Below are 12,489 nucleotides of genomic sequence, written 5' to 3'. Positions count from 1 at the left end.
GAAGTGTGAAGTGATGGATTTTGGATAAGAAGCAATACAAAACAAATGGTATAATTTTATAAGTGCCTGCGTTTGGCTCATATCACTCTTACCATGTGACTGTTTAAAGGCTTTTTAAAAGACAGAAATTAATACAAATAGGAGAACAGAGGGATATTAGTGGTTGGCCTGGATAGGTAAACGTGATCAGTGCAGACTTGGAGGGTCAAAGGGCCTGTTCTGTGCTGTACTGCTCTTTGTTCTAAAGTGAGTGCAGGAACAGAAAACCTGGGGGTTCACATATAAAATCTTTGCAGGTGGCAGGACAAGCTGAGCAAGTTACTTAAAAAGATAGGCAAGGTCCTTGCCTTTGTTGATGCATAACGTGAAAAAGCATTTGAAAAATGCTGCCCGCGTATAAATCTCTGGATAGGTCTCCCCTGGAGCACTGCGATAAAATTCTGAACGCAACATTTTAAGAAAAATATCAAGGCTAGCGAGAGAAAATAAAAAGGGATGTACTTTAATGATACCAGAAGTGAGGGATTGCAGTTAGGTGGAGAGGCAGAAAAGCAGGGATTGTTCTTCTGACAGCAAAGATGATTACGAGAAGATTTAGGTGAGATGTTCAAAATTTTTTTTTAATTTATTAGTCACAAGTAAGGCTTACATTAACACTGGAATGAAGTTACTGCGAAATTCCCTTAGTCGCCACACTCTGGTGCCTGTTCAGGTCACTGCATCTAACCAGCACATCTTTCAGATTGTGGGAGGAAACTGGAGCACTGAGAGGAAACCCACGCAAACACGGGAAGAACATGCAAACTCCAAACAGACAGTGACCTGGCTTGGGAATCAAACCCGCATCACTGGTGCTGTGAGGCAGCAGTGCTAACCCATGATGAAGGGCTTGAATACAGTAAAAATAAGGGGGCATTGTTTCTTGTAGCAAAAAGATCAGAAGGGAGAGGATACAGATCCAAATAGCAACTTTCAGAAGAAAATTGGTAAACACTTGAATAAGCATGATGGACCAAAAGGTTGGCTTTATGATTCTGAATCATCGGAAATCTCACTTTAGGTCCTTGGTTATCTGCAATATCTCTGATAAATTCAGTTATCTTCAAGTTACACAAGCATTCATTTATCTCACTATCACCTTTCCTTTCATTGTCTGCTTCTCCTCCGAATCACTGTGAACTCCAACGTCGACCGGAGGCTAATTTTCCATGTCAACTCATTCTAAATTAATCCTGCCTTAACCAAGTGGTCTAGACTTCCACATACATTAGAAAGGGGTAGTTTCCACTGACTGGCCAAAGCTGCCAGTGAAGTGGAGGAGGAAATAATATGTAACATTGGTTGTCCCAGGTTTATGACAGTCTACTAAAGAGGGTAATAAGGAAATGGCTAAAGTGCTATTAGCTTTGTATGATTGCAACCTTTCAGCTTTCCTCTGGATGCTTACCACTACCTGGAAGCAGTCTCTCACATACAAACTACAAGTAATTTCACGTCCCCTCTCACCTTGCTCACATGGACCTCTCTTTCGTTCTCTGTCTTGAGGTATCATGCCCTTAAAGAGCTTTTTTGATCACAAACTTCTAAGTTGGGTCATGATTATGTTTGACAAGTTACTTCAGTGGAAGCCTACTATCTTCTACAAATGACTGACCAGGAAACTCTCCCTCTCTCAGGCCTCTTGCGTTGCAGGAGGATTTACAAGTTGATGACCAAGCCGCATTATGAATACTCCTTCCGTTGCCACTAAACCCTGGTGGCGGGACTCAAAATCAGAGTTCTGGCTCAGAGATCAAGATCTCTCCCCACTGTACTACAAGAGCTCCTCTCACATAAATAATGAACTGAATACTTGCCCATTTGAAGCCAACACTGTGTCCACCCCCAATTCCTGTCACTGCTGAACATGCTGAGACACACCCATTCTACCATGACGGGATTTCCACTGATTTTCCCTGTACAGCTGCACTTTCTCAGAAGACTAAGGAAATTTGGCATGTCAGCTCCGACTCTCTCCAGCTTTTACAGATGCAACAAAGAAAGCATTCTTTCTGGTTGCATCATAGCTTGATATGGACCCTGCTCTGCCTCAGACTGCAAGAAACTACAAAAAGTCATGGATGTAGCCCAATCCATCACTCAACCCAATCTCCCATCCATTGACTCTGGATGCCTGCTGCCTCAGCAAAGCAGCCAGCATAATCAAGGGCCACACGCACCCTGAATATTCTCTCTTCCACTTTCTTCCATCAGGAAAAAGATACAAAAGTCTGAGGTGACATACCAACCAACTCAAGAATAGCTTCCTCCCTGCTGCTGTCAGACTTTTGAATGGACCTACCTACCCACTTTATTAATGGGTAGAGAAAGAATTGCCAGTCAGACAGATGAGCAGATAGTTGAGGTATCCAGACTTCATGTTCAGTGGATGTGTATCTGGATTTCCAGAAGGCACTTGACAAGGTGCCACACCAAAGATTGCTACATAAGATGAAGGTGCAGTGTTACAGGTAATGTATTAGCTTGGACAGAGGATTGGTCAACTAATAGAAAGCAAAGAGTGGAAATAAATGGGTGTTTTTCTGGCTGGTGATCAGTGACTAGTGGTGTGCCTCAGGGATTAGTGTTGGGACCACAATTGTTTACGATTTACATTGATGATTTAGTGTTGGGGATCAAGTTTAGTGTGTCAAAATTTGCAGATGACACTAAGATGGTTGGAAGAGCAAAGTGTGTAAAGGACGCTGAAAATCTGCAAAGGGATATAAATAATCTGACTGAGTGGGCGACGGTCTGGCAGATGGACTACGATGTTGGTAAATGTGAGGTCATCTATTTTGGTAGGAACAACAGTAATGAATTGTGTAATGAAAAGTGTAATGAATTGACGTTGCACTGCCAGTCACAACTGCTTGGCAAGGTAGTGACATAGTGATAATGTCATTGGGCCAGATATCCAGAGGCCCAGGCTAGTGCTGTAGAGACACGGGTGCTGAATAGGAACATCAAGGTAGTTTCAGTAATAGGGACCATGAAATCATCATCGATTATCCTAAATATCTTTCAGAATTTCTATCCTCCTATTGTGAAGTTCCCTTTTACTTGTTTTAAATTTGGTTTCAAGTAACTTTTCCCTTTGAGTCTCCACCTACAGCTTGCCCTTATTGGCTGATGGATGTAAATACTCAATTTCCATTTGAGTCCATCTAAAACAGGCATTCTAAGTGCTAACTGCACCAGAAAAGAAGAAAGGAGGGCTATCATCATCAGTTACAATGTGCAGATAAAAATATTTACTGATAAACACAATTCAAATTTAGAAGGACAAAATCATACTGCATCATGCTTTCACATTGCAAGCGGACAGCTTATAAAAAACTCATATCGTTAGAAACATTGGGCTTCTCAAATTGTCATCTTTCATTAAGTGACAAAAAATGATATTCAGCTGTACACAATGTTTACAGTGCATAAATATTCAGCTCATTCTTCACACATCTTCTCTGACACTTCTGTATCTCACCCCATCAACATATCTTTCTGTCAATTTCTCGCTCTTGCACCTAACGAGCTTCCATGAAATGAATCGATGTTATTCACCTCTGATTGTCCCAAAGATAGCAAATTTCATTTTCTAACTACTCTTTGGTTAAAGAGCTTCAGAATATTTACAAATGTTTAAAATGCACCTGTAAGTTTTCTCTTCCATTTATCCACCCGTTCCTTGTTACGCCAAATCCCTTTCCACTCTAACCTCCACCTCCCTCATTGATGGCACAGCCTCCTGTCCTTCAGTTTGTGACGCGTCTGCCCAGTCACCTCACTTTCAGTCTATGACTCACATCCTCTGTGACCCAACACTCAACACTCCTCCCCTGCTATTTCTCTAAGTCTATGACCCATCCCTTCCATCACAACTCTTTGTGACTTGTCCCCCTCATCTTACTATCCCTGTGAAGCTCTCAATGAAACTTTATTACTCCTGGATTGGTTTGCTCAAGTACCACGATCTGTGTCATTGCTACATCAATCTGACACCCTCCTCTTCATAATCCCTCTGTATTTCTGATTTGTCTTTGACTAACTAATATTCTCCATTGATTTCTCTTCATCTTTGGTCCATTTTGCTTTGTCCATGACCTAAGTCCCCATGGTGACACATGATTCTCAGACCTCCTCTCCCTATCAGATTAATTTCCCAGTCAATTCTTCTCTTAGTCTGTGGGTAGACTGTGCAAGACTCCTTCACTCGATCACCGTCCCACCCACATCTTCTCACTCTATGACTGGTCATCAACACGTCTCCCTCACTGTCATCCTCCCTCACTCCATGATCCATTACTGACCACATTATCAGTATAATGTGGCACGGGCAGCATGGTAGCACAGTGGTTAGCACTGCTGCTTCACAGCTCCAGGGTCCTGGGTTCGATTCCCAGCTTGGGTTACTGTCTGCATGGAGTTTGCACATTCTCGTTGTGTCGGCGTGGGTTTCCTCCAAGTACTCCAGTTTCTTCCCACAGTCCAAAGATGTGTGAGTTAGTTTGATTGGCCATGCTAAGAAATTGCCCCTTAGTATCTAGGGATGCATAGGTTAGGGGGATTAGTGGGTGTGATATGGGGGTAGAGCCTGGATAGGATTGTGTTCAGTGCAGACTCGATGTGCCAAATGGCCTCTTTCTGCACTGTAGGGTTTTATCTTCTATAACTACTGCTCTCACAGAGGCTCAATCCCTTCTCTCAGCTGGTGGCACTACCCATCCTCATTATGTCACCTACCCACTAAGAAATCTTCTCTGAATGTCCCCCTCCCTTCTCTCAGATGCTAACTAAGTTGCCCCCTACCATTACTCCTCCTGGCCCCTACCACTCACTGAGAGCTGAACTCTGAGAACAGTTCTTCTCTCAGTCACTTCCTCTTGATGAGGTTCCTCGACTCAATGAAGCCACATCCGACTTTCTCCATCATTCCAATCTCTCAGCAACCCCTACCAAGGTGGTGGTAACTCCATCCCACAGGCCCCTCACCACCCTCTGCACCCACCCTCTCACAGAGGTTCTGCCATCATTTGACTCTCCCCTTCTCTCAGGCACCCTCTCAAAACAATGCCTCTCCTTGCACCTCACTCTCAGCAGATGCATTCAGACTCTGTCTTGTCATTCAGACTCTGTCAGCAAAACCCATTCCCCTCTCTCTGGATTCACCCACTCACTGGAGTCCCTCCCCTTCTGCCTCTCCTCTCCTCACAATGGCAGATCCTCACTCATTGACCACCCCCCATCATTAGAGCCCCCACCTTTGACCCCCATTATGAGGCCCCTCCCTCTTTGACCCCATCACTGAGGCATCTCCCTCTTGGACTCATTCACTGAGGCCCCTCCCTCTTTGACCCCATCACTGAGGCATCTCCCTCTTGGACTCCTTCACTGAGGCCCCTCCCTCTTTGACCCCATCACTGAGGCATCTCCCTCTTGGACTCCTTCACTGAGGCCCATCCCTCTTTGAACCCATTACTGAGGCCCCTGCCTCTTGGACACCCCCATCACTGAGGCCCCTCCCTCTTTGACCCCCCATCATTGAGGCCCCACCCTCAGTTTGGCCCGTCCCCCTATTCCTCAGGCTCCTCCCACCTTAGCCCCGCCCTAATATTAAAGCCCCTCCCACATTTGCCTTTGGCTCCCCGCCCCCACTTCCCTCCCCTCCCCTCCCCCGTTTCACTCACCCCCACCCGGGCTTCGCTGCCGCCGCTCGCGCTCCTCCCGGCCGCCCGGCTCGCGCCAAACCCGTCAGCTGAGTCCCGCTCCTGACGTCAGCGGGCTCTGCCCCCAGACCCAGTGACGCTGCGGAGGCGGCACGTGGCCTTCCCCCCCAGGGGGCGGGGCAGAGGCACATTGATAGACTGAGAGAGAGGAATAGGGTGGGGCTTGGGGAGGCATGGTGGCGCTGCGGGTTAGTGCTGCTGTCTCGTCAGTAGCAAGTACCCGGGTTCGATCCCTGGCTCGGATTCATTGTTAGTATGGGGTCCAGATGCTGGTGTTGGCCTGTGGTAAACACAGTAAAAAGTCTCACAACACCAGCTTAAAGTCTAACACCTGAACGAAGGTGTTGGACTCACCTGATGAAGAGGCAGAGCCCAAAAGTTAGTGGTGTTACTGTGTTAACTCCACACACAGTGAGAAGTCTCACAAAACGCCAGGTCCAACGTGATTACTTGGTACCAAACACCACTAGCTTTTGGGCTCTGTCCCTTCATCAGGTGAGTGGGGAGTTCTGAAGGGCATATAAAGGCACACACTCAGTTTACAGAATACTGATTCGAATGCGAGTCTTTACAGTTAGTCAAGTTTTAAAAGTGTAGACTATGTGAGTGGAGATAGCATTAAGCATAGGTTATAGGGTTGGAGATGGGAGGGAGTGGAAAATGTAGTGGGGGACTAGAGGCTGGAAACCCACTGGTGTAACATCACATAGTAATTCTCCCAATGTGGCTTAATGGTGGTCTGTCTTCCTGCTAGCATGTGGCGTGAATTCCATTTGCATGTCATGGATACTCATTAAAACAGCAGCCCACTGGCATCCCATGAGGCTTTCTAATCTTGTATCACACTAGTGATACTCTGACCCTCCACTCCCTCACCGTCAAACTGTCACCTTCACCTCCCTCAAATCCTCAGCTCCTTCAGACTCTCAAACAATCAACCTCAAACCATCAACCTCCAGTCCCTGAGCCTCAAACTGCAACCCTCCACTGCCTCAGACCCTCCACTCACTCAGCCTCAAACTGTCACCCTTAGAACCCAATCCTCACTCCTTCAAACTATCACCTCCCTCAGACCCTCAAGCCTTCCACTCCCTCACCCTCTTCCCTCATTAACCTTCCTCCTTGAGTTATCCTCACCCCTCTGTCACCCTCAACCCCTTGGTTCCATCACCCCCTCCCCCACCATTTCCTCACCCCCACCCCCTCTCCTGATAGATTGGGAAATGTCACTTAAAGTGGTGACGGTGGATAGGCATTGGCAAACATTCAAGGAGTACAAGCATGACCTCCAGCAACTGTTTATTCCTATCTGTTGCCAAAACTAAAACTGGAATGGTGGCCAAACCATGGCTTACAAGAGAAATTAGAGATAGTATTAGCTCTAAGATGTATGGGTTAGGTGGATTGGTCGTGCTGAATCGCCCCATAGTGTCTGGGGGACTAGCTAGGGTAAATACGTGGGGTTACGGGGATAGGCCAGGGTGGTCAGCGCAGACTCAATGGGCCGAATGGCCTCCTTCTGCACTGTAGGATTCTAAAAAAATAGTGTGAAATTACAATGGTCTAAAACCCGATTGCTAATGAATGGCATGCACAAAGTGTTGGAATTCTCTGCCCATTGAAGTAGTGGAGGCTGCCTCGATAAATATTTTTAAGACGCGGGTTGATGGGTTTTTGATAAGAGAGGGGATTAAGGGTTATGGGGAGAAAGCGGGAAAGTGGAAGTGAGCAGCGACAGGTCAGCCATGATCTTATTGAATGGCGGGGCAGGCTCGAAGGGCTAGATGGCCTACTCCTGCTCCTATTTCTTATGTTCTTATGTTCTTAAAGAGATATGTATTGTTTCGAGACAGGACAGTAAGTGAGATATTGCAAGCCCAGGCAAGTCATGGGGCTTACAAATAGTGTGACATGAACCCAAGTTCCACACACACGAGGATGGCCTCAACTGGGATCTTGGGTTCATGTCACACTATTTGTAACCCCCATGACTTGCCTGGGCTTGCAACATCTCACTTACTGTCCTGTCTGGAGACAAGGTGGCGCAGTGGGTTAGCACTGCTGCCTCACAGCACTAGGGACCCGGGTTTGATGCCCGGCTCGAGTACATTGTGCAGAGTCTGCATGTCCCATTCCGTTGTAAGAAGTCTCACAACACCAGGTTAAAGTCCAATGGGTTTATTTGATAGCACTAGCTTTCAGAGCTCTGCCCCTTTGTCAGGTGAGTTGGGGGGAGTTCTGATCACAAACAGGACATATAAAAACACACACTCAGATTTCAGAATACTGATTAGAATGTGAGTCTTCACAGCTATTCAAGTCTTAAAGGTGCAGACAATGTGAGTGGAGATAGCATTAAGCACAGGTTAAAGAGATGTGTATTATCCCCAGATAGGACAGTAAGTGAGATAGAGTCATAGAATAACTACAGCACAAACAGGCCCTTCGGCCCACATGTTGTGCCGATCATATTTCTACCTACTAGACTTACTTATAACCCTCAATCCTATTAAATCCCATGTAGTCATCCAGACATCTCTTAAAAGACCCTAACAAATTTGCCTCCACCACCACCGACAGCAGCCGATTCCATTCACCCACCCACTCACTTGACCAGTAAGTGAGATGTTGCAAGCCCAACTAAGCAAGTCGTGGAGGTTACAAATAGCGTGACAAGAACCCAAGTTCCGCACACGAGGACGGCCTCAACCCGGATCTTGGTTCATGTCACACTATTCGTAATCCCCATGACTTGCCTGGGCTTGCAACATCTCACTTACATGCTTAGCATGAATTTAACATGGCCAGCGCACCTAATCAGCGCGTCTTTCGTACTGTGGGAGTAAACCTGAGCACCTGGAGGAACCCACGGTGTGCACACCACCACTGCCTCACAGCGTCAGGGACTGGGTTCGACTCCCAGCTTGGTTCATTGTCAGTGCGGAGTTTACACGTTCTTCCTGTGCCTGCGCTGGTTTCCTCCACATGCTCTGGTTTTCTCTCACAGTCCAAAGATACGTAGATTAGTTGGGTTAGCCATGCTAAATTGCGCTTTATTGTCAGGGGGATTAGCAGGGTAAATATGTGGTGTTATGGGAATAGGACCTGGGTGAGTTTGTAATCGGTGCAGACTCAATGGCCTCCTTCTCCACTGTAGGGATTTTATGATCTATGGTTCCCGTGGCGGACAATAGAAAGGTCTGTTGATCTTGGGTGGGATTTAAGGTTTTGGGTTGGTCGAGGCCATAAAATCCCACCCAGGGGGAGTGTTCAGACTCTGCACAGACAGTGACCCAAGCGGGGAATCGAACCCAGGTTCCAGGCGCTGTGAGACAGCAGTGCTAACCACTGTGCTTCTTCCTTTTGGCTCTTCCTTTGTTTCTTCCTTTCAAGCTCCTTGCCTTTTTTCCCTAGGCAAGGGGAGGGCAGGGTTTTACAGGAAGCTACACACAAGCGTTTGATTGCACTTTCAATGTTAAATCTTATCCCGGTCGCCCCCAGTGATTGTGAACTGTCATGACGTGTCCTGTTCTGTGTGGCACAGGCTGGCTGGAAGCTAAAAGCTGGTGGGCAGAGGTGGGTCGGGGGGGGGTTGGGGGGAGAGGGAGCGTGTGTATTTCATCCTCTATTCCTCATTGCTCCCCTGTCTGCCCACGCCCATGGAGCCTGGCAGAACTGCCCAGAGTGAAAAGCACACTTCTGCCTCGCCTTCTCCCGAAGCCAGCGGGGTCGGTAGTATTTGTGCGATCAGGGCCACGTCTGCTGAACCTGCTTACGTCACTGACCAGGTTAGCACTGGTGCAGGTAGACACAGAACACGTGCGTTGTGCTCTGAACTGGGGTTGACCCTCGTCCTGGCCACTAAAATCCAAACAAAACAACCAGTCAATGACTGATCGCGTAATCTTCCTACATTTAGCACACTGTGCCTTTGTACTAGAAAGGGCCATCCAATTAACTGCCCAAGACCTCAGAAGATTTTTAATTCTCACAAGGCCCCCATCTCTCTTTCTTACTTTAAGATGCTCATCAGCACATACTTGTTTGAGAAAACTGATCCCCTTACTAATCAAGGACCTACCTATCTCTGTCTTAAATACACATTGCACAGTGGTCTTTTGGACTGTGGGAGGAACCTAGAGGGAACCTACACAGACACAGGGAGAATGTGCATTCTCCGCATAAGTTCTTCTTCACCTCGCTTCTAAAAGGCCGTTTGTTAACGCTGAAGCTGTGCCCTCGGATCCTGATCTTCCTCGTGGAAGTCATTGTCAAACTCCCGTCTGATACTTGTTTCTGTGAAGCTCTTTGGAGTGTTTTACTCAATTAAGGGTGCAGTGTAAACATGGCCTGTTATCCGCTCCCCATCCCCCTGCAACTTTCTTTCTTTGAACATGATGATGTGAGACATCTTCCAGAAGGATTTCATCTTGACCTCATCAGGACAAAGTCAAGAATGCCACAGCAGGAAAGGGTATTGATTTTATGGGTAAATATTCCTTTGTTTCATGGAAAAGATCCATGTGTATGAATTCATTTGCAAACAAAAAGAGCATATCCAAACATTGCAGTGCTCAGGGAGCCTGTATTTCCCCAATGCCAACTGTTTAGCCAATCAGAATCAAACCAAACAACATCCTATTCCCTTTTGTAGAAATTTTGTGATTGAAATTTGGCATTATTGCAGTCATCCTGATGAGTGCAAGATGAAAAACTTCAGCAACGTGTCTCTTTTCATCAATAGTCAAGTTCCATACGATCAAGGGGGGATGTTATGTTGCAGCTGCACAAGACATTGGTAAGGCCATACTTGAATTATAAGGAAAGGCTGGATAGGTTGGGACTTTTATACTGGAGTGTAAAAGGCTTAGGGGTGGTAGAGGCAGGTACAATGATCACATTTAAGACATTTGGACAGGTAGACTGATGGGAAATGTTTAGAAGGATATGGGCCAAATGCAGGCAAATGAAAATCATTTAGGTTAGGAAACTTGGTCAGTATGGACAGGTTGGGTTGTTCCTATGCTGTATTCGCGATGGCTCTCTCTGGAGTTAAGAATTATTGATGACCATGAAACCAGTGTCGATTAGCGGAAAAACCCATCTGGGTCACTAATGTCCTTTCAGGAAGGAAATCTGCCATCCTTACCCGATCCGGCCTACATGTGACCCCAGAGCCACAGCAATGTGGTTCACTCTCAACTGCCCTCGGGCAACTAGGGATGGCAATGAATGTTGGTGACACCCAGTCCCACAAATGAATAAAAAAGAAACTTTCCAGATGGGGGTAACGCACTAGTAAAGTGGAAATTTGGCGTATCAGCTCTCACCAACTTTTACAGGTGCAACATAGAAAGCATCCTTTCTGGTTGTATCACAGCTCGGTATGGATCCTGCTCAGACCAAGACCGCAAGAAACTACAAAAGATTGGAAATGTAGCCCAGTCCATCACACAAACCAGCCTCCCATCCATTGACTCTATCTATACTTCCCACTGCCTTGGCAAAGCAGCCAGCGTAATTAAAAACCCCACGCACTCTGGACATTTTCTCTTCCACCTTCTTCTGTTGGGAAAAAGATACAAAAGTCTAAGGTCACTGACTCAAGAACAGCTTCTCCTCTGTTGCTGTCAGACTTTTGAATGAACCTAACTCGCATTAATCTGATCTTTCTCTACACCCTAGCTATGACTGTAACACTACATCCTGTACTTCTCGTTTCCTTAGAACATAGAACAGCACAGCACATGACAGGCCCTTCTATCCTCAATGTTGTGCTGAACTTTGTCTGAAACCAAGATCAAGCAATCCCACTCCCTATCATTCTGGGGTGCTCCATGTGCCTATCCAGTAACCGCTTGGAAGTTCCTAAAGTGTCCGACTCCACTATCACAGCAGGCAGTGCATTCCACACCCCAACCACTCTCTGATTAAAGAACCTACCTCGGACATCCCTCCTAAATCTCCCACCATGAACCTTATATTTATGCCCCCTAGGAACAGCTACATCCACCTGAGGAAATAGTCTCTGAATGTCTATTCTATCTATCCCCCTCATCACCTTATAAACCTCTATTAAGTCGCCTCTCATCCTCCTCCGTTCTAGAAAGAAAAGCCCTAGCTCCCTCAACCTTTCATCGTAAGACCTACCCTCCAAACCAGGCAGCATCCTGGTAAATCTCCTCTGCACTCTCTCCAGTGCTTCCACATCCTTCTTATAGTGAGGAGAGCAGAACTGCACACAATATTCCAAACTTAGCCTCACCAAGGTCCTGTACAGTTGCAGCAAAACCCCACGGCTCCTAAACTCAAACCCCCTGTTAATAAACGCTAACACGCTAATAGGCTTTCTTCACAGCTCTATCCACTTGAGTGGCAACCTTCAGAGATCTTTGGATATGAACCCCAAGATCTCTCTGTTCCTCCACATTCCCTAGAACCCTGCTGTTGACCATGTAATCCGCATTCAAGATTGTCCTGCAAAATGAATCACCTCGCACTTATCCGGATTAAACTCCATCTGCCACTTTTTGGCCCAGCACTGCATCCTATCAACGTCACTTTGCAGCCTACAATAGCCCTCCAACTCATCCACTACTCCAACAACCTTGGTGTCATGAGCAAATTTACTGACCCACCCTTCAACTCCCTCCTCCAAGTCATTGATAAAAATCACAAATAGCAGAGGACCCAGCACTGATCCCTGTGGTATACTGGGGTCTCTAAT

At 46.5% G+C, this 12,489-nt stretch overlaps 1 protein-coding gene across 1 annotated transcript in view; it reads right to left on the bottom strand.

Annotated features, from left to right (window-relative positions):
* The window catches only part of LOC145361714 (carnitine O-palmitoyltransferase 1, liver isoform-like), a 107,641-nt gene extending 101,878 nt beyond the window's left edge, over nucleotides 1-5,763 (bottom strand). Inside the window, exon 1 of the mRNA XM_080217633.1 lies at nucleotides 5,724-5,763. The gene's annotated coding sequence lies outside the window, so the exon portion shown is untranslated. The remainder of the gene's footprint in view (nucleotides 1-5,723) is intronic.
* Between the last annotated feature and the right edge of the window lie 6,726 nt (nucleotides 5,764-12,489).

The sequence above is a fragment of the Carcharhinus amblyrhynchos genome, chromosome 35, assembly GCF_965287045.1.
Source record: "Carcharhinus amblyrhynchos chromosome 35, sCarAmb.v2.hapA, whole genome shotgun sequence".
Lineage (NCBI taxonomy): Eukaryota > Metazoa > Chordata > Chondrichthyes > Carcharhiniformes > Carcharhinidae > Carcharhinus > Carcharhinus amblyrhynchos.
The sequence above is the reverse complement of the archived record's forward strand: the minus strand, read 5'-3'. Positions and strand labels throughout refer to the sequence as shown.